The sequence below is a fragment of the Pollicipes pollicipes genome, unplaced genomic scaffold (genome assembly GCF_011947565.3).
Source record: "Pollicipes pollicipes isolate AB1234 unplaced genomic scaffold, Ppol_2.1 Scaffold_3447;HRSCAF=4054_pilon_pilon_pilon, whole genome shotgun sequence".
In the NCBI taxonomy this organism is placed as follows: Eukaryota; Metazoa; Arthropoda; class Thecostraca; order Pollicipedomorpha; family Pollicipedidae; genus Pollicipes; species Pollicipes pollicipes.
Genome location: NW_023596297.1, coordinates 6114492 through 6136065, shown reverse-complemented (window position 1 = coordinate 6136065; position 21574 = coordinate 6114492). Strand labels below are relative to the sequence as shown.

General features: G+C 54.2%; 5 non-coding genes across 5 annotated transcripts; 4 read left to right on the top strand and 1 right to left on the bottom strand.

Moving 5' to 3' along the window:
- Nucleotides 1–444: 444 nt before the first annotated feature.
- Nucleotides 445–530, top strand: TRNAY-GUA (transfer RNA tyrosine (anticodon GUA)). Its single transcript is given in 2 exon segments — nucleotides 445–481; nucleotides 495–530. It is a non-coding gene; the product is annotated as a tRNA-Tyr (tRNA).
- A 6182-nt stretch (nucleotides 531–6712) lies between these two features.
- TRNAY-GUA (transfer RNA tyrosine (anticodon GUA)) lies at nucleotides 6713–6798 on the top strand. The gene is given in 2 exon segments: nucleotides 6713–6749; nucleotides 6763–6798. It is a non-coding gene; the product is annotated as a tRNA-Tyr (tRNA).
- A 9335-nt stretch (nucleotides 6799–16133) lies between these two features.
- On the top strand, nucleotides 16134–16220 carry TRNAY-GUA (transfer RNA tyrosine (anticodon GUA)). Its single transcript is given in 2 exon segments — nucleotides 16134–16170; nucleotides 16185–16220. It is a non-coding gene; the product is annotated as a tRNA-Tyr (tRNA).
- A 653-nt stretch (nucleotides 16221–16873) lies between these two features.
- Nucleotides 16874–16960, top strand: TRNAY-GUA (transfer RNA tyrosine (anticodon GUA)). Its single transcript is given in 2 exon segments — nucleotides 16874–16910; nucleotides 16925–16960. It is a non-coding gene; the product is annotated as a tRNA-Tyr (tRNA).
- A 2866-nt stretch (nucleotides 16961–19826) lies between these two features.
- Nucleotides 19827–19913, bottom strand: TRNAY-GUA (transfer RNA tyrosine (anticodon GUA)). Its single transcript is given in 2 exon segments — nucleotides 19827–19862; nucleotides 19877–19913. It is a non-coding gene; the product is annotated as a tRNA-Tyr (tRNA).
- Nucleotides 19914–21574: the final 1661 nt, after the last annotated feature.

Sequence of the window (21574 nt, the reverse complement as noted above, 5' to 3'; positions counted from 1 at the left end):
CCGTCCACTGGGGGGAGGGGGGGGGGGGCATCTCCACACCACTTCGCTACCTCCAGTCACGTGCATTTCGGTCGTATGTCGAGTCATTTTCCTTCCGACCTGCATACAAGAGACGTACGCCGCATTCGTACGGGTTTCCATGTCTTGGTTGTTATATGTGCAAGACGCGCGATGGAGTAAATGGGACCCCGGCGTGATTAGTAGGGATAATGATGTCTTCCTTTGCTTCGTCTTGCCTGAAAGTATGCATATCGGTGGCGTCATCCTTTCTTTCGGAGACGTTATGGAGCCCTTCGAATGGTCAAAGTTCTTGGGTTAGTTCTGGCTGCGCTTTTTCAGATCACCTCGTGCGTCGACCGCTGACTGCGGACAGTGGAGTGGCGTGGAGTGGAGGTCCACCCTCAGTGGGTGGGGCCAGCGGCTGTCTGCAACGGGTGCTTTCACCCTCTGGTAGCTCAGTTGGTAGAGCGGTGGACTGTAGAGGAAACACGGGCATCCATAGGTCGCTGGTTCAAATCCGGCCCGGAGGACGTTTTAACCTGTGTATCTCCTTCTGGTTGCTGGCTACTTCCCTCGTCTGACGTGTCAGGTGTGGATAGTATTCGTGGCGACGTGGCGTTGCTGACCAAGATATACTGAATTCTGTTTTGGAAACGAGGGTATGATTTTAGAACAGCTTTTGTGGTGCAATATCTCAGCGGCACTCACCTTTGAAGTGTTTCAGCAAGGACTCTGCAAGGCGTTATGCACATTTTGTCGGCCATTGCCCGGTTGCTTCCCTCTTCCAGCCATTCCTAGGCGCCCGGCCGGCTTCCCAGGTTTCGCGTCAGATCGGCTTGGGTCACACACTGAACGGCAGAATATGGCCTGGGCGGCCTCATTAGCAGCGGGCAGTCCACTTTCATACGCTGAGACTACTCCCACTTGGCGGGAGGCATCACCGCGTGGATCCACCTGTTGTTGATCAGTCAGACGTCGATGGCTGGTGGGGTCGTGAAAGGCTGGCCGTCTTTCTAGTAACATTCCTCGGAAATATCGGAGACGTGCACCTTTCGTGTGCGTGTTTCTGTGCCGTGGTGCGGGCTTGTGCCATACTTGCAGTGGAATAGCTGCGAAGGAAGTACGATGTGGTCCGTGGAAAGCAACGTATAAATTTGCCCTCCGCCGCGTGGTCTTAACGTGAAAAAGGTGCATTTTTTATCGCACTCCGTTCCTTTGAACATACTGAGTTATTGCACTGGCCAAGGGAATTTCGCTTTCGCGTTTTGACATCGCTTAGCGACTGCCGGCGGCTACGGGCGGTGGAGTGGTGGCGTAAGGTGGGGGCAGTTGTTATTTTTCCACCAACTGGGCCGTAATTCAACTTACCGCCTCATTTGGTGGAACCGGTGGGCCGGTAAGCAGACCGTCTGTCTATGTGGATACTGTCGGCCTCTGGTAGCTCAGGTGGTAGAGCGGTGGACTGTAGAGGAAGAGTACAGGCATCCATAGGTAGCTGGTTCAAATCCGGCCCGGAGGATCTTTAGCCCTTAGACCTCCTTGACGGTTGGCGTATCACACTATCAGTGTCAGGTGTATTAAGCACGTGCCGTGCCAGGATGCTGCTCTACAGGGCGCGCCGAATAATGATTTTTCTTCCAAATAGCCACATTCGCTGAACAACATATCGATCTGGCGTGTTTCCTCAGTACGAGTAGCTAGTCCAGCAGCCAGTCCGGGCAGCGTGAGGCGTGTGGTTGAAATGAAATCAATGCACATTGAAAGAATATGTAGATGGAGAAGAGGCGACGGTGTTATACTGATGATCGACCCGCGAGTGGCTGAAATGGGCAGACAAGCTCGTGACGGCACATTCGATCTCTTCCCACCACCTTTTATATGTTCCATCTCAATTCGATCCCATGTCAGACCACTCTTGCTACTATGAAGAGCCCACGTGCGCACAAATGGGATTGACAATCGAATGTTGCCGGATGTAACGAGCCGGAAATAATGGTGCGGATAGTCTGCTGTGCCGAGATGCAGTCTCCGACGGTGTGATTTTGTACCGGTCAGTATCGGTCGGACTAGCTGCGGAGACATACGACTGGTTCTTTCATGGGACATTCTGTGCCGGCGACAGGTTTTGTTAGGAATAAGACGTCGGCAAAGTTCACAAATGTGGCATTTTGACGATTGTGTGTGCGCGGCTCTGCCGCGCTTCTCACTGTCATCGGCAGTCTTGAAGCTTAGTTCATAGAGCAGGATACCGGGAACTGAAAGCGATGGCCTCTGAAGATCGAAGATGCCGGAAATGTGCATGCGGTGTCTTGACTGGGGACGGGACGCTCAACGATGGTAAATCCACATCGTCGATCCGCAGTCAAAGGATGACTGAAGGTCGAGTCATGTCTGTGCTGTAACGGCACGCATCGGAAGAACCTCGCTCGAGTGCTGGCCTCTGTTCCGGATGGTGACATTGCAATACTTGCAGCGGATCGGCTGCGGGGCCGGGCGTACCCAGTGGCGAGTATGCGCGGCCTTATGTTCCATATATTAGCCGAAAAGCGTACATTGCAGCGGCATAATTCTGTCCCGCGACTACGCTGTGTCCCTGCGGTGGCCAGGTTCTTTGGTCGGGAGACCTCGGCGGCACGTGTCGAACCCCCGAATCCCTTGTTTAGCGTCGGCCACTTTTTGTTAGAGGAAGAGTAATGTGAAGTGCATCACCCCCGGTGAGTGGGACCAGGCGGGTGCAGGCCGGCTGCCTGTCTAACGCCGCCAGCCTCTGGTAGCTCAGTTGGTAGAGCGGTGGACTGTAGAGGGAAAGCACGGGCATCCATAGGTCGCTGGTTCAAATCTGGCCCGGAGGACATTTAACATTGGGTTGGACGCGACCTTCAGGCTACACCTGCAGGGTCAGGTATGGTTAGCAGGGTTGGTGCCATGGTTGTACTGGCGAAAGTAAATGACCATTCGTGAAGAACAGCGCGTCAGTAGTCGCCCTATGCACATAACGCCCTCGGGAGTTCGACTCGGTCCGTCTAAGCACAAGTTATTGGATGCGTGACAGCTGTGGCCAGGCGCACGAATTACAAAAAAGTGAACATCACTGCCAGAAAGCAAACAGAACACCGCAGCCTCTACTCCCGCGTAATGCTGAAGATTTGCGTTGGTATATCGTTCGTGGTGGATTGAAGTAAGACAGGAATGAAATTCGGTTGAGATCAAAAGGCGGTACTTTTAGTTAACGACTCAACTATGAACTCACTAGAAAAACCAGGGACATCGGCCGGCTTCCAGGAAAATACTGAGAGAAGTTACCATGCGTAAATACCTGTATATCATGCATATAATCCGATCCCGCGTGAGACCGCATCAAACAAAGTGGGCTGTTCACGCGTGCGCATGTGATTAAAAGGCAGGCGCGGGACAGAGAATGAACCACAGTTTATGGGGAGGATGCTCTGCTGTGCCGAGATGCGGTCTCTTGGGTATTGCACGCTTCAGAAAACCGTGCATTTTCAGTGTTGTTGACGTTGAATCGGTGAACGCGCTGCTGCATACATGTCGTTTGAACACGTTAAGTCCCAGTACTGCTCAAGGTCTTGGCTCGGCATACTTCATGTGCGCGTGTTGACATGTGGTGTGTGACATCGCCGGCTGCCTGCGGCTGGGCTGTGGAGTGATGTTAAGTGGGGCCGGGCCACCCTCAAGTGATAGAAACAAGGGCCGGTCTCCAGATGAACTCTCTGTTGTCCGCCTATAGTAGTTCGTTTGGCACTGCGGCGGATGCTTTTCGACCGACCCTGCGTGGGTTAAACTGTGGTTTATCCAACGTTTTAATCGCATCCTTTGATCACAGCGCCAGTGAGAGCCCCTTTGACGGGAATACTTCGGTGAGAACTATTGCAACCTCACTGAAATATAAAGACGACATGCTAACGTTGACTTTTTACCAAACGTCTGGGATGTAATCGGGCGGCCGCTGACCGATTGTCTGTTGTATCGAACACCGCTAGCCTCTGGTGGCTCAGGTGGTGGAGCGGTGTACTGTGGGGAAAGGTACAGGTATCTTTAGGTCGCTCGTTCAATTCCGGCCCGGAGAACGTTTTAGCTTGTTTTCCTCCGTACCCCATACACGTGCCACAGGCCTCGCCCTGAGCTTGTAACCTAGGGTGGTCGACGTGTCCTGTGATGTAGTGCCGGCCTTGAAGGTATACCGAAGAAATTCTGCATAGGACAGCCATGGTCAGGATTCAACCTGGACAAACGTCAAATCAAGATTATTGTCACAAACGACTCACACTGCATATGTCCAAAACGTCCTCCGGGCCGGATTTGAACCAGCGACCTATGGATGCCCGTGCCTTTCCTCTACAGTCCACCGCTCTACCAACTGAGCTACCAGAGGCTGATGCAGACCACTCAATGCCAGAACGAGGTCCGAGTGGTCTCACTAGCAGGGGGCGGTCCTTTTATCTACACTGAGGTCACTTCCACGTAGTGTAAGGCACTTTCTCGTGGTGTTCACCCTCTGGTTGCCAGACTGAGGACACAGGCTTTTGAAAATGGATGATTTAATCGATCCACGCTAGCTATTTCGGCGGATGACTGGACACGCTTCGGCGATAGATCTACCTTGTGTAGCCGCGGTCAAACGCTGGATGCATGTCAAGCCATGTCTATTCCAAACCCGTGTGAGAGACCCCTGCTGTCGAGTTCGCGTGTCCATGTGTGGGTGCGGCATGTGCAGACTTCAGGTAAAATTGCCACGAGGTCGCACTTGGCAGCCAGCGGACAATGATGTCTTCCCTGTTGTCTTTTTTCCTGTCCGGTGCTCAACGGAAGTCGCGCATTTCAGCGACATTTTTCGCGCTATGACCACGCTGAGTCCTTGGGATGGCTTGAGTTAAGATCTTTGATCGGGGAATTTCGTTTGAGTGTGTTGGTATCTGCGGTCGCGTCGGCCGTTGACTGCGAACGATAGAGTGGTGCTAATGACCCCCCTCCCTTGCCCATTGGGTGGGACCGGGCGACCACAGCCTGGCCGCGTGTCTAGCGCCGTCAGCCTCCCGCAGCTCAGTGCATCGCCTCGCAGTACAGTCTGCACCAAATGGTTATCTACCAGAGGATGTTTAGCAGGCAATAGCTGCCAGACACAGAAGCGCGAGCCACTGTGGGAAAAGACAGTTGATAGTGGACTACCTTGCAGTACCCACTTCCAATCACTGCTGTATTGGTGGCTCGGGTCACCCGGTGGGAAGCGATCGACTGGGTATGTCGAAGAGAGCTTCATTGTATATTGGAGTCCTCAACGTGACGTTCAGACGTGACGCAGCCTTCACCTCTACACCTAGCCGCACTGGCAAGGTGTGTTCATCACAGCCACTTGCTGTGGGCATGCCGGACTTTTGCTGTTTCCACTAGCCCCCCCCCCCCCCCCCCCCCCCACACACACACACTTGAGTGATGGCGAACTGGTGGGCCCGATGAGGCGGTGTCTTCAACCACGTGGGAGCGGCCTCGGCCTTTCTGTGTGAACCGCCCGCTGTTTGTCAGGCCATTTAGGCCGCGTTATGACATTGAGTGCTTTACGTCATCCTCTGGTAGCTCAGTTGGTAGAGCGGTGGACTGTAGAGGAAAAACACAGGTATCCATAGGTCGCTGGTTCAAATCCGGCCCGGAGGACGTTTTGAACTGACGCGGCGTAGGCCGTGTTGGACAGATGTGCCCACTTGCATGTCATTCGTGTGCCTTGAATCCTGACCGAAACTGTCATCCGACCAATAGCCTGTGCTGGGGTGGCCAGAGCCGGCCTCTCGTGGACGCCGCGTGGTGCGGAAGATGGCGGCGGGCAAGAAAGCAGTGGTACAGGCGAGCATAGGATAAAGCCGCCATCTTAAGAGACGAAATGCTTGTAATATCTTTTTTGAAATACTGCGCCGGTGAGTGAAAGATATGCCACTCCGTTCCGTTGTTTCTCACACCCGATTATCTTGAGCCAGAATGGATGGTTTCCCTCGGCCCGACCAACCTGGCTGCACAGCATCTTGAGCGTCGACCGCTGACTGCGGATAGTATGGCGTTCCGTAGCGCTGCACGCGATAACTCACTTGTGCTATCGTCCAGGGTAACGGGCTCAACAAGTTTAAATGCCTGAAAATGTCCTCCGGGCCGGATTTGAACCAGCGACCTATGGATGCCTGCACTTTTCCTCTACAGTCCACCGCTCTACCAGCTGAGCTACCAGAGGGTGACAACGTCTATTGCAGACATTCACTCGGCCCCACCCACTGGGGGAGGGGGAGGGGGCAACTCCACACCACCTCACTACCTCCAGTCACGTGCATTTCGGTCGTATGTAGAGTCATTTTCCTTCCGACCTGAATACAATGGACGTACGCCATATTCGTGCTTGTTTGCATGTCTCGGTTGTTACACGTGCAAGACGTGCGATGGAGTAAATGGGGTCCTGGCGTCATTAGTAGGGATAATGATGTCTTTCATTGCTTCGTCTCTGCCTGAAAGTATGCATTTTCGTGACGTCATCCTTTCTTTCGGAGACGTTATGGAGCCCTTCGAATGGTCAAAGTTCTTGATGGGTTAGTTCTGGCTGCGCTTTTTCAGATCACCTCGTGCGTCGACCGCTGACTGGGTAGTGAAGTGGTGTGGAGTGGAGGTCCACCCCCAGTGGGTGGGGCCAGCGGCTGTCTGCAATGTGTGCTTTCACCCTCTGGTAGCTCAGTTGGTAGAGCGGTGGACTGTAGAGGAAACACGGGCATCCATAGGTCGCTGGTTCAAATCCGGCCCGGAGGACGTTTTAACCTGTGTATCTCCTGGTTGCTGACCACTTCCCTCGTCTGATGTGTCAGGTGTGGATAGTATTCGTGGCGACGTGGCGTTGCTGACCAAGATATACTGAATTCTGTTTTGGAAACGAGGGTATGATTTTAGAACAGCTTTTGTGGTGCAATATCTCAGCGGCACTCACCATTGAAGTGTTTCAGCAAGGACCCTGCAAGACATTATGCATGTTTGTCGGCCATTGTCTGGCTGCTTCCCTCTCCCAGCCATTCCTATGCGCCCGGCTGGCTTCCGAAGGATGGAGCGTTCGCAGATGGTCGGCTTGGGCCACTCCGAGAGATGTGATTGGACGGCCGTTGTCAGTATTAGCGGCAGACAAACAGTATCGAATAAAGGTCGCCATTCGAAATGGTGACACCCCATCAATCCAAAACACCCTCCGGGTCGGATTTGAGCCAGCGAGTTATGGATGTCTGTGGCTTCCCTGCACTGTCCACCGACCTACCAAATGAGCTACCAGACGCTGACGCGGACCACTTAGCGTTAGAATATGACCTGAGCGGCCTCATTAGCAGCGGGTAGTCCACTGATACACGCTGAGGCTACTCCCACCTGGCTGGAGGCATCCACCGCGTGGGTCCATCCGCCGTTGATCAGTCAGACGTCGGTGGCTGGTGGGGTCGTGAAAGGGTGGCCGTTTTGCTGGTAACATCCCGTGGGAAATATCAGAGACGCGCGCCTCTCGTGTGCATGTTTCCGTGCTGTGGTGGGGGCTTGTGCGATACTCGCAGTGGAATACCTGCGGAGTAAATTCGATGTGGCCCGTGGAAAGCAACGTATTAGCTTGCGCTCCGCCACGTGGTCTTCACGTGAAATTGTGCATTTTAGCATGGCCTTCCGTTCCTGTGGACACGCTGAGTCATTGCACTGGCTAAGGGAATTTCGCTTTCGCGTCGTAATATCACTTAGCGACTGCTGGCGGCTACGGGCAGTGGAGTGGTGGCGTAAGGTGGGGGCAGCACCCAGTTAGTGGAACCGGTGGGCCGGTAGGCAGCAGCAGACCTGTCTATGCGGGTACTGTCAACCTCTGGTAGCTCAGCTGGTAGAGCGGTGGACTGTAGAGGAAGAGTACAGGCATCCATAGGTCGCTGGTTCAAATCCGGCCCGGAGGATATTTAGCCCTTGGATCTCCTTGACGGTAGGCGTATCACACTACCAATGCTAGGTGTATTTTGCGCATGCCGTGCCAGGATGCTGCTGTACAGGGGACGCCGAATAATGATTTTTCTTCAAAATAGCCACATTTGCTGAACAACATATCGATCTGGCGTGTTTCCTCAGTCCGAGAAGCTAGCCCAGCAGCCAGTCCGGGTAGCGTGAGGCGTGTGGTTGAAATGAAATAAATTCACATTGAAAGTATATGTAGCTGGAGAAGAGGCGACGGTGTTACACTGATGATCGACCCGCGAGTGGCTGAAATGGGCAGACAAGCTCGTGACGGCACATTCGATCTCTTCCCACCACCTTTTCTATGTTCCATCTCAATTCGATCCCATGTCAGACCACTCTTGCTACTATGAAGAGCCCACGTGCGCACAAATGGGATTGCCAATCGAATGTTACCGGATGTAATGAGCCGGAAATAATGGTGCGGATAGTCTGCTGTGCCGAGATGCAGTCTCCGAAGGTGTGATTTTCTACCGATCAGTATCTCGGTCGGACCAGCTGCGGCGACATGCGACTGGTTCTTTCATGGGACATTCCGTGCTGGTAACAGGTTTTATTAGGAATAATACGTCGGCAAAGCTCACAACTGTTGCATTTTGACAATTGTGTGTGCGCGGCTATGTCGTGCCTTTCACTGTCGTCGGCAGTCTTGAAGCTTAGTTGATAGAGCAGGATACCGGGAACTGAAAGCAATGGCCCCTGAAGATCGAAGATGCCGGAAATGCCCATGAGCTATATCGGCTGAGGACGGGACGCACAACGATGGTAAATCCACATCGTCGATCCGCAGTCAAAGAGTGCGGTGGCCAGGTTCTTTGGTCGGGAGACCTCGGCTGCACGTGTCGAATCCCCGAATCCCTTGTTTAGCGTCGGCCGCTTCTTGTGGGGAAGAGTAATGTGAAGTGTATCACACCCGGTGGGTGGGACCAGGCGGGCACAGGCGGGCTGCCTGTCGAACGCCGTCGGCCTCTGGTAGCTCAGTTGGTAGAGCGGTGGACTGTAGAGGGAAAGCACGGGCATCCATAGGTCGCTGGTTCAAATCCGGCCCGGAGGACGTTTTGAACTGACCCGGTGTAGGTAGTTTTGGACAGATATGTCCATTTCGATGTTATTCGTGCGCCTTGAATCCTGACCGAAGCTGTCACCTGACCAATAGCCTAGGTTGGGGCGGCCAGAGCCGACCTCTCGCGAACGCCGCGTGGTTCGGAAGACGACGGCGGGCCACAAATGCAGTAGTACAGGCGAGCATGGGTTAAAGCGGCCAATTTAAGAGACCATATGCTCGTAAGATCTTTCTTGAAATACTGCGCCGGTAAGTTGAGGAACATCTTACGCTGTTCCGTTGTTCTTCACACCCGATTATTGTAAGCCAAGATGTGGTTTACCTCAGACAGTACAGTGTCCCGTGGTGCTGCACATGCTAACACGCTTGTGCTGGTATCTATGATAACGGGTGCGACAAGTTAAATGTCTTAAAATGTCCTCCGGGCCGGATTTGAACCAGCGACCTATGGATGCCTGCACTTTTCCTCTACAGTCCACCGCTCTACCATCTGAGCTACCAGAGGGTGACAGCGTCTATTGCAGACATTCGCCCGGCGCGACCCACTGGGGGTGGCCCCAACCCCATACCACCTCGCTGCCCGCAGACAGCGGCAGATGTTCGACACGCTGTGAGCAACCGTAGCCCAAATTACCGGACCACGAACCTCGGCCTTTGCCGGGGCTCACCGTATCTGCAAGACGGGATGACGCTGCTGAAACACACGCAGCACACACCTGCGATGTGCTGCGAAGTCACTGGCCCCTTTCATCGCTGTCGTCTTTGGCTCTATAGAGAATTGGCCAAGACCACTGTGGGTCACTCTTATTGACCGAATGGGATGAGTTAAGTGGATCGTTTGTGTCAGAAATGCGGCTTGCCAAACTTGAGACTAACTTGGTTAAGCCACGTCATCGTTACGACAAGAAGTACTGGCCTGTTTCGTCGTGCTATGAAGGTCTACTGCTGATGCCCTTCTTAAAATGGAAGAAAGTTAGCAGTTCCCTGTCGTTTGGTCGGTAGTAGTTTATTTCTAGCTGCTAAATTTACCAGGCAGCTCTTGTACGATGGGTAACTCACTGCAACGGCGTAGGATATCGACCTGTTCTTATTAGAACATTAATGAGACAACTTGCCCCGTTTGAACGCATGTATATCAGACGTCCAGCCCCTCCTGATCGTATGCCAGACCAACCTTAACATGGTGACCCGCTCACCTTGTGAACACATGGCTGAAAGACTGATATGGGCGAGAGAATAAGCCGCAGTCCACGTGCTGTTCCTCTGCTGTGCCGAGATGCAGTCTTCGCTTGGAAGTGCGGGATGCGTACTACTGCGCCGGTGAACATCCGTGGTACCAGTTGCGGAGACATAGAACGTTTTTGATAAGCTATCGAAGAGCACTTACATTTTCAGACCCGTGATGTACCTAATGTTTGCTGGCCATCCCGGCTGATGACGGGACGTGGTTCAACGATAAGTACTTTCTTTAGTCTTTAGTCTTTAGTCTAGTCTTCGAGTCTTTCCCTACTCGAAGGAAGCTGCGTATCGAGTCATGTTTCTTCCGACCCCCACACAATAGACGCACGTCGTATGGGTGCTGGTAGCCATGTCCTGGCTGTTACATATGGAAGACGCAGTGGGGTCACTTGGCGCCGGATATGACAACAGCCGATATTGGCGCTATTCTCTGCCTCGTCAATGCCTGAAAATGTGCATTTCGGATGCATAATCCTGTCTTTTGGACATGTTGAGTCATTACGATGGCCAAGGTTGTTGGTCAAGCTATTTCATCTGCACTTGTTCACGTCGTGTCGAGCTTCGGCCGCTGACTGCAGGCAGTAAAGTGGTATAGGTTGGGGGTCAACCGACTGGGTGGGGCCGGGCGGCCATCTGCAACGGACGCTGTCATCCTCCATCGGGTGCGAACAACAATGTATCGACGCGACGTCTCCTTCACTCATTGGCGCAGTTTTTCAAGATGGAGATTATGAGGATCTCATCTGTACTTCCCGATGCAACCCCTCTACTATTCAGTTTGTCGCGCCGCCTACTTCCGAAGCGCGGGGAGTCCGCGAGAGGTGGGGTTGAGTCATCCCAGCATAGGTTATTGGACGTTACAGCTGTGGCCAAGATTCATGGCGCAAGGATAACATAAAATGGAACACACTGTCAGCAACATCAAACGCCGCGTCAGTTCAAAACGTCCTCCGGGCCGGATTTGAACCAGCGACCTATGGATGCCTGTGCTTTCCCTCTACAGTCCACCACTCTGCCAACTGAGCTACCAGAGGCCTAGATACTCAATTTCCCTGTTCCTTGTTCGGTAGTAGACATCACCCCTATTCGGTAGTAGACACTGCCTCATGGGGTCCAACCATTGATCATCAGTGAGGAGTCGGAGGTTCTTGGGGCTAGCTGGAAGCCAAGGTAGCCCGAAGCAAGTGGCCTTGGCAATGAGGCTTGGTTTACAAGTGGCCACCTGCCACAGCTGAAAGTCGCGTGTTAGGCTGAGATGCGACAGGGGGGGGGGGGGGGCAGCTTCTCTGCCCTATGCGGCCTTTCGCTTGACGTTGGAAGTGACGCCAGCGACACAGTTCCGTTTTGTTTTACTATGGCGTTGCACCTTGAAAGGAAACGTTTCACATTTGATATTAAAGCGAGCATCAGATATGATGAAATATGCTCACTGATAACTATTAGCATACTTTTTAAGCGAAAGAACTGCTGTAGACGGAATAGTTCTCGGTTTAGTAAATGTAGTCCTCAATGCCCTCGATGCGTCGTGGCTTAACTACGTCATCATACATTGCGCAACATTGATTGAGAGCTATTTGACGGACTGACATGGATCACCCTATCTGTGTGCGTCTGGAAATCACGCCCACGAACGCCAGATATGAACGCCTCGACAACTATTTTTTTCGTGGCCTTGATCGCCTCATCGCTTATAGAATGGGTGGATTTGAAAGACGTTGTTATGACATGAATGCCACGTTGACTTGAAATACTCTCTTCGATATACGTTTTGCTAACAAACAGCTGAGCTAAAAAATTAGAGTGACACGTCTTAAGAAGGACAGGATTGTGAACAGCACCGAGATGTATTCGGGTTGGCTATTTCAGTTTAAAACCTCGTATGCATATGGAACAATCCCTTTAATTCAGTATTCGGGTTGGCTATTTCAGTTTAAAACCTCGTATGCGTATGGAACAGTCCCTTTAATTCAGTCATTTGCTCGGGCCATCCGGACATTGACGTCAAAGGACTCCACTAGGGACCGGCGGCTGAGGCCCCTGAGGCGGTCTGCCATCGAGTGGGAGTGGCCTGGGCGTGTGAAAGTAAAACCCTGCGTGTGGTGAGGCCGCCGCTCGGGCCGCGTTTTGGCACCGGGTTGTCCCTATCAGCCTCTGGTAGCTCAGTTGGTAGAGCGGTGGACTGTAGAGGGAAAGCACAGGCATCCATAGGTCGCTGGTTCAAATCCGGCCCGGAGGACGTTTGCATTCGTATTCTTCGTGCCCTGGACGCAAGCGACATACCGACATCTGAGTTTCTGCCAGGGGCAGTCAGCATGCACTCCTGCATAGCGTTTTTATCCAAGGTACTCCGAAGTCTGTTTTGAAGCCAACCACATGGAGAGGAACGACATTGGGCGCGTATCGTCTCACCCACTCACCAAGGTGGTACTCCAAAAGGGCCTTCAAGCATTCCGTCTGTTCAGGCTGCCTCCTCGGGGTGTTTCCCTGTATCGCCCGCTTTTTGGGGTGGAATACGACCTTTGATGTCTAAGGTCCCTAAAATCGTAAATCATTGTCGTCAGGCAACGCCTCGTCGGGTCCATTTGATAGGCACCAGTCGGGGGTCGGCCCGAAGTAAATGGTCATAATGTTTACACCCGTGGTAGCGACGACAGATGAAAGCCTATCGAACTGCCTTGACGATGAAAGTGACGAGGGAACTTACTGTTTTAAAACATATGTACCTATATCTGACGCCTTCGGTCCCATGTCAGACCACACCAAGCATTGCCAACAGCCCGCGAGCGTACACATGACTGAAAGGCAGATGCGGGCAGTAGTATGAGCCGCCGTTTAAAGGTGGTTGCTCTGCTGTGCCGAGATGCAGTCTCCCCAGTGAAGTTCTGGGGGTGCGTTATACTGTACTGGTGAACATTCTTGGCACCAGTTGCGGAAACACGCGGCGCGTTCTTACACAAGCTGCCACATACTGGCGGTATCATTTCTTGGCAGCTACGGTATCGACAAGGTGATCATTCGGCGTAGTCTGTGGTTATCTGAATGTTGAAAATTGAGATGAATGTCCATTTCATTTTACTTGCCCGCCGTTTGGTAGCCCAGGTCATAGAGCAGGATGCTGTAGACAGAGAGCATAGGCATCTGAAGATCGATGGTGGCATTGTGACTCGCTGGCTATCCTGACGACTGGACTCGGCTCGACGGTGAACCGAAGTCTATGCGTAGCCAAAACCCGGGTAGCCGGAATCAAGTCGCCCTGATGAGAGCACCTTGGTAGTGAAGCTAAGTGTAGAGGTGGCCACTGTGTCACAACTGCCGTCGTGCGGAGGGCTGAGATGTGGACGAGGGGGGGGGGGGGGGAGCTTCTCATATTCTCAAAGTACAACCCTGCGTGTGGTGAGGTTGCCGCTTAGGCCGCGTCTTGACATCGGGTGGTCTATATCAGCCTCTGGTAGATCAGTTCGTAGAGCGGTGGACTGTAGGGGGAAAGCACAGGCATCCATAGGTCGCTGGTTCAAATCCGGCCCGGAGGATGTTTTGCATTTGTATGTTAGTACCCTGGACGCGAGCCGCAAGTCGCGCATGGAGTTTTTTGGAGGTCGCGCTCTGCATCAGTCCAAAACGTCCTCCGAGCCGGATTGGAACCAGCGCCCTACGGATGCCTGTTCTTTTCTCTACAGCCCACTGCTCTGCCAACTAAGCTATCAGAGGCTGTCTTGAACTATCCAATGTCAGAACGTGGCCCGAGAGGCCTAACTAGCAGCGGGCAGTTTACTTCTACTCGCCAAGGCGCTTCCATTTGGTAGCAGGCATTGCTTTAGGGCTGTTCATTGGTCATTGTCGATCTGCACAAAGGCTGGCCGCATGTAGTCATTTATCTTAGAAACCCCACTCAGCAGAAATGCCAGCATCTCACCACTTCTCATTTGACCCCATTCATTTCCTGGCGTCCGTCTCGGGGCTGGAGCGTGCGCAACAGTACAGGAAAGCAGCCCTGTGGCTGTGCCTGGCACGTTGCGGTCGGTGGTGTCCTGTAGCTTGTTTTTGCGTAACAACGTGCATTTGAGCGATGTACTTCTTTCCTGTGGAAATACTGAGATCCTGCATTAGTCAAGGGTTGTGGGCGGGAACTTGGGCTCGGTGTTTTGCCATTCCGTGTCGAGTGTCGGCAGCGGGCAATGTAGTGGTATACAGCGGTATGGCCTCCCCCCCCCCCTCCCACACACACACACACACACACACACAGACACACTGTGTGGGACCGGTGGGCCGTTGACCGGCTGCCTGCATTGAGCAGCTGCCAGCCTCTGGTAGCTCAGCTGGTAGAGCAGTGGACTGCCCCAACACCCCTCGCACTGTGTCTGCGTGCCCACTGTCGTCCCTCCAGCACAAATGCTCGTCAGGAGATGGTGCGGCGAGAGCGTCCGGCTAGCCGGAGCTGCGGTCGCTCCGTCCAGTGTCCAGTTGCTGACTGGCGAGGGACGGTGCCGGGGACGGGGTCCCCGGCCAGCGCATTCGCTGCCACCGACTGAGAGTGGCCGCTGCGTGAGAAGTGAAAGTGTACCGCCGACTGGAGGGCGGGGCCTCCCGGGCGCGCCGGGCGCGCCGGCTGTTTTCAGGCAACTTGCGTACAATGCCAGCCTCTGGTAGCTCAGTTGGTAGAGCGGTGGACTGTAGAGGGAAAGCACAGGCATCCATAGGTCGCTGGTTCAAATCCGGCCCGGAGGACGTTTTGATCTGCGTTTCTCTGCCACCTCAAAGAAATTGAGTCATCTGTGAACAGATTGTGCCGTGAATTACCGACGCCATTGTTGTTTTAAGCTCTTACATTTGAAGCTGTTCCTCGTGCTGAGAGGCAAATTAAGTGTTCGCATCCGAATATTAAACCTCGAACACGTAAGACTTTCTGTCGTTTGGCCACATTGTCAGGTATTTGTCAACCCCCCAAATGTCATCGAAGTTGAATTTGAAGCAGCGGCCCACGGACGCCTGCACATGCTCAGTTACCTGCTGTGCGTGTGGAGCCGCGAGAGGCCGCTATCACTGCGCCTGCCGCTGGCTTACCGTGCCAACCAGGAGAGGGGGTCATGCATTTAGCCTTTCTGTAGCCGGCGTCTTTGGCTGGGCTTGGTGCCAGTCTAGTGAATGTAAAACGTGCAGTTGCATGATGCGTTCGTTCGAAAGCGCACAGCCACGCGTGGAGGCAAGTTTGGAGCGCACTGGCATGTGCAGTCAATGCAATTTTTGACGCCATCGGATGCGAATCCCTTGCATCTCGAAACGGGATACCGTTCAGGCAGCATTGGGGCATTGTACTTCTTCTCCTGGTCTCTCGCAGAGCGATGGACCGCAGATGAAAGCACGGACGTGTGTTGCAGTGCGAATTCACGTGCCTTTTTGCATGCAGGGTTTGAACCCGACCATCTTCACTCTGGAGCCCACCTGGCCATAGTTGCATGCCATCTCGCACCCCAGGGTGGGACAGCTACACCGCAGCAATGACGCGTGGTGAAGCGGGTTCTCGGCTGTCCGATTCGCCGATGAACGGCGATGAGGCTGAAGGTCCAGCTCCGGTGGCAGTGCTCCTCGCTGAGTGGTGATGTCCCCGCTCCCGTGACGGACGTTTGACCGTCCCCAGCCGCCCTCCGACGGCTGACTAGTTTTCCTCCGCCGATTCCGTATGGGTGATTAGCCTCCCGGGCGTGGCCCTCACCGGGCGGGCGACCTCCGCCGAATGGCAGGGTGAAAGGGAACCACCGGATGAAGGGCGGGGCCAGCCGGCTGCCCTGGCCGCGTTGAGGCGGCCTGCGCACATTGCCAGCCTCTGGTAGCTCAGTTGGTAGAGCGGTGGACTGTAGAGGAAAGCACAGGCATCCATAGGTCGCTGGTTCAAATCCGGCCCGGAGGACGTTTTGAGTTACATGTCGTTCTCATGCAACGATGGCTGCGTGGTCCGTTTGTGCGTTGAGTCGCGAATAGCGTCTTATGGCTGACACGAGATGTTCGTGATCGTAGCGCCGCATCGTGACCTCGATTTTCCTTATCACATTTTAATGGAAACCGCTTGGAGGCAAGTGACTTATGTTCAGAAGCGTTCCACCTCATGGGCGCAGGTCACTTGACACCCTGACTATTGCACGGTTTCGTGCTACTGACGCCTCGTCGTGCTGCTGGTCCAAGTCGGTATCATTTGGTGAGGAGCGCTGTTGTCCGCCGGCTGACCGGTGATGTGGCTGAGCGGTCCCTGACTGGACAATAATACCTCCGTCTCCGGGTCGTGCGTCAACGGGAGGTTAGCGTGGGGTGTCCATATCCTTAGTCTGGCAGGCGATCGACTGCCCCCAGCGGACCGATGATGTGTGATTGACTGCCTCAGTAGACCCCGAGCGGGTGATTGGCTGTATTGCCGACCTTTGGCGAGTAATTGACACATGTGGTTGTCACATGGCGGAGTGCCCGCCGCCGAGATGTAAATGGCCCGTGCTCATGTAAGGAACCCGCTATATGGAGGGCGGGGCAAATCGGTCGCCCTGGATTCAGGCAGCGTGCACGTACTGTCAGCCTCTGGTAGCTCAGTTGGTAGAGCGGTGGACTGTAGAGGAAAGCACAGGTATCCATAGGTCGCTGGTTCAAATCCGGCCCGGAGGAGGTTTTACTCAGTTGGTAGAACGGTGGACTGTAGAGGAAAGCACAGGTATCCATAGTTCACTGGTTCAAATCCGGCCCGGAGGACATTTTACTCAGTTGGTAGAGCGGCGGACTGTAGAGGAAAGCACAAGTATCCATAGGTCGCTGGTTCAAATCCGGCCCGGAGGACATTTCACTAATTCTACTCCAGAAAGAACTGCTCGCATGATTTATTTGGCTGCATGATTCATTTAGCTAATTTGGCCGAGTGTTTTGCTTGTGCCCTTGCATAGCCTTCGCCACCACTTTTCAAAAAAGGCACTAGGGCTCATCGTGTAGATACATGTACATCGTCTCAAAACGTCACACAGACGGGATTTGAACCTGCAGCCTATCGATGCCTGTGCGATACCTCTACACTGTACCACTGATCCAGATGAGCTTCCAAGACAGTAAATTGCGGTGGACTGAGCCTGCTGCGAAGTGCGTTTGGAGACGCAGGGGAGGTGGTCAGGCCACGTCTCCTGGCTTATGCTTCTCCGTGGTGCCTCTTCGATGCCCTGCCATTTCGTACCTGTGCCATGCTGTCTCCTGATGCTGTTGTCTTGTTGCTGGCCCGCTGGTGCGCACGTAAAGGAGCTGGTGATAGCTGGGGCACCCTGCGCGCACCACGGCTCAGTTTCCCGTCGCACACCGGCTCCGCACCACGTCCGCTCGGTCCCGCCGACTGAAGCTCTCCTGTCAACTCGCACGTCTCGCCACGTCGTCCGGCTCTCTGTCGGCCAATTACACCAGCCTACTGCCGGCCGGCATCACGTGACCGAGGCCAGCCGGCCTGCCCGGGGGCGTGCCTGGGTCACCCTGGCGCAGGATGAGCCGACGGGGGCGGCCGCGGGGCATGTCCAGGTCGGCCCGGCGCAGGATGTAGCCCACAGAGGCGACACAGCCGGCCGGGGCGACAGAACTCACCGCGCAAGGCCGCATATACACCCCTACACACCTATGAGTCAGTCGCCACGGCTGGAAGGCTCGGCGAACCAGTCGTCGCCGTTTGTCACCAGAGACCATGTTGTAGTTGGCGACTTCTGCCAACGTATGTTGTTTTTTAACGCTGCGGTGCCAAATGTTCCCGGAGGGCGATTTACAGGGACTTAAATCCAGACCCACGCGAGGCTTCGGCCAATTTCTCTCCGGTTGTCAGTCCGGTCTGTCGTTGGTTTTAATGAGTCACCTGCTGATTTCATGCTGGTAATAACGTGCAAATAAATAAGAATCATAGGCATATTTTTCCTTGTAGTGAAGGGATCTGTATTCTAAGCATTTCAGTGGTGTATTGGGAGAACAAAATTGGGCGTGACTTACGGTGCAATTGTTGGCAAGCGAAAATGGGTCTGCAAATTACCCAGGTATTTCGTCACTTGATACGAGTGGTAATATCATTACATGCTATTAATCATGCGGAAGGATTGCATTGTGATGCTACAATCTAAAGAGCATGTGCCATCCTCCTTAAATAGCCTATTGGTCTTCGGCCGTTGCGCCGGTATGAGTGCATCGCCTCTGCGTCATGTTTGCCTGTCCCGGTTCATCGGTTCATAATATTTGTTCCTCTGCGATCATTATAGGACCACGGTGCGGTCTTTTTACTCAAGAATCACGGTTCAGGGACGATACTGAAAATGTACTGGTTAGGATGTTGTGAGGTAACGGGTTAAGTGACGAGCGGCAACCCTGACTTCTGAGCTGAACATGAACGGTTGGATAATGTCCACATCACGACATGACGACGAAGAATGCGAGTTGGAGCGCCTTATCAGTCTCACTGTGCCACAAGGAAGTGAGCACCCCCGTATTCCCCCCGTCAGTGAGCGTATCTGCATTCTTCAGTCAGCGTCAACGCTGTTTGATGTCCTAAAAACCTCCTGAAGGCTGGTTGGTAGGCGGTACGGTATGCGGATGTTCTTGTGCGCTTCAGGTGTCTTGGAACGTTGCGACCAGCCTAAGACCATGAACTTTGGGGTAAATTTCCAGCAGCCCTCACGCCATCCCTGGGGTAAAACGCTCCAGAGTTCCGCACGTATCGTGAACTTAACGTGTCTGCGCTTTTCGTATTCTTAACGTGCCTGCCCTTCCCGACTTTTGGAGACTGCAGGTACGCACAACAGACGAGCTTGGTGCTAGTGGCCTGTGCGACGCTCATGACCCCGACCTGGACTCCCGGCGTAACTGCGCAGCTTCGCTGTAGGCGGACCGCAGCTCGGTGCTTAGCATCTTTTCGATGCTATACATGTATTGGGTCTTAAAATTCTGCTCTGATTTATCGGCTGGTAGTGCAGATATTTCGGCGGCTGCGCCCTCCTCCTACCCACGAGGCCTCTGAGGGGTGGTTGGCTGGGGCGGTCCTGACCCCGGCGCGCCGTTTGCCACGGACTGGGAGTGGTCCGTGCGTGTGAGGTGAAAGTGGCTCGCTGACTGGAGGGCGGGGCCGCCGGTCGCCCTTGCGCCGGCCGCTATTAGGTGACGCGTGCGCACTCCCAGCCTCTGGTAGCTCAGTTGGTAGAGCGGTGGACTGTAGAGGGAAAGCACAGGCATCCATAGGTCGCTGGTTCAAATCCGGCCCGGAGGACGTTTTGATTCGTGGTTTCGGCATGGACGCTAGCGTGCTATGTGGAAGTCTTCGAGACAGCTCGACGTGAAAGCACTTTATCTTGTATGTGTTCAAACGCGCGAGATCCCTTCGTTTGTAGTTGCTGGAAGCGCTCCTAATCGCATTACCGGGGAATTGGTACCAAATCGTGGCAGCATTGTATAAATTTGCATACCAGTGACTTGTTGATTTGGTGGGCAGACCTCTCATAGTGGTAATCTGTAGGCAGGGGCTAAAACGTCCTCCGGGCCGGATTTGAACCAGCGACCTATGGATGCCTGCGCTTTCCTCTACAGTCCACCGCTCTACCAACTGAGCTACCAGAGGCTGACGGAGGCGGCCTCGAGCGGTCCGGCCGTCGGCTGACCAGCCGGACCGGCCCCAGCGGACCACACCCAACACGAGACGGCTCGCTTCCAGCCGTCGTCACTCGCACCCGAGGCACCTCGCACTCGCACCTACGGACAGAGCTGCCGATCGTCCCCGCCTGGCAGCGAGCGACCCCGCCCTGACTCCCGCTGGCGACTCCAGCCCCCGCCCGACACGAGCGGCCGCCCGAGCCGCCCCCAGCGGCGGTCACTGCCACATGCTCCGCTCCTATAATACTCTATAGGGATGCTCTGTCTACAGTTGCTGCCACCGCTGCCGGTTTTCTGCCGCTGGCTTGCTATGACATGCTATTTTTTTCAAGCCCAGATCCAGCGCGAAAAAAAATGTGGTGCTTGGCGACACATGGGAGTTGGCCTGAATTCCCATTAATATAGTAGCTCACGCCAGTTGAAAGAGCCTACGACGTAAGGTGCGAGCGACAATTGAAAGAGGGACGTCTCGTGATGGGCGCAGCCCACTGAGACCGGTCCGGCCGGTCAGCCGACGGCCGGACCGGTCTAGCCCACCACCATTAGCCTCTGGTAGCTCAGTTGGTAGAGCGGTGGACTGTAGAGGAAAGCACAGGTATCCATAGGTCACTGGTTCAAATCCGGCCCGGAGGACTATTTGATCAATCTTGCTCGTACTGCGTAGTGTCAGTAGGCACCTGAATCTGAGCGTGGAGACCGAGTGATGCAGTATTCCTTGTCTCATTTATTCAGGTTAGTCAATGTTTTGTCACGCCCGTGCATTCTAATCGTCTCGCACGCGCTATTCAAGCACTGGATGCACCCATTGGTATGTTATACAATGAGTGCGACTTTATTTCCCATCCCAGGCTTCTAAATCCGACGTCCTCACGAAAGCGCCATTTAAATGTGACTTAGATTTCATGCAGACGCGCTGTTCGCACTCCACGACATTTTGTTTAGCGTTGCCGCAAATTCTTGCGTATTACCAACTTGTCAGGGCGTATCTCGGCTCAAATTCCAATGCCTTGCATTCTGCACCTCAGCAACTGCTGTAACAGTTGCACAGCCTAGCACCCCCCCCCCCCCCTCACCCCCAGCGAATGCTGTCCCTCACCAGTATTCGAGTTGTGATGATCCTCCTGGGGCGGCGCTCTGTACGATCTTCGAGGGTGAGGGCAGAAGGATGAACAGTGTTCGGGGAAGTTCTGTCTGGCTCTCTCAACCCCGAGCGTGTTCCGACGGTTTGGCACCCTATCCTTCCTGGAGCACCGGACTTCACGGTGTCCGAACCCGTGCAACGTCCACTGTCCTTCCTGGATCAACGGACTTCACGGTCTCCGGACCCGTGCAACGCCCACTGTCCCTCTTCAATCACCGGACTACACGGTCTCCACATCCGTGCAACGCCCACTATACCTCATGGATCATCGGACTTCACGGTCTCCGGACCCGTGCAATGCCCACTATCCTTCCTGGATCACCGGAGCTCACGGTCTTCGGACCCGTTCAACGCCTATCATCCGCGGACCCAACACGAAATATCGCCTCCCAGTCCGTGGTGACACACATTTTCCATCCTCACCGCTCTAAACTGCCCGTCGGCTGTGGCCCGTCGCACGCCGCTGTCAGGCCAGGAGAGACAAGTTC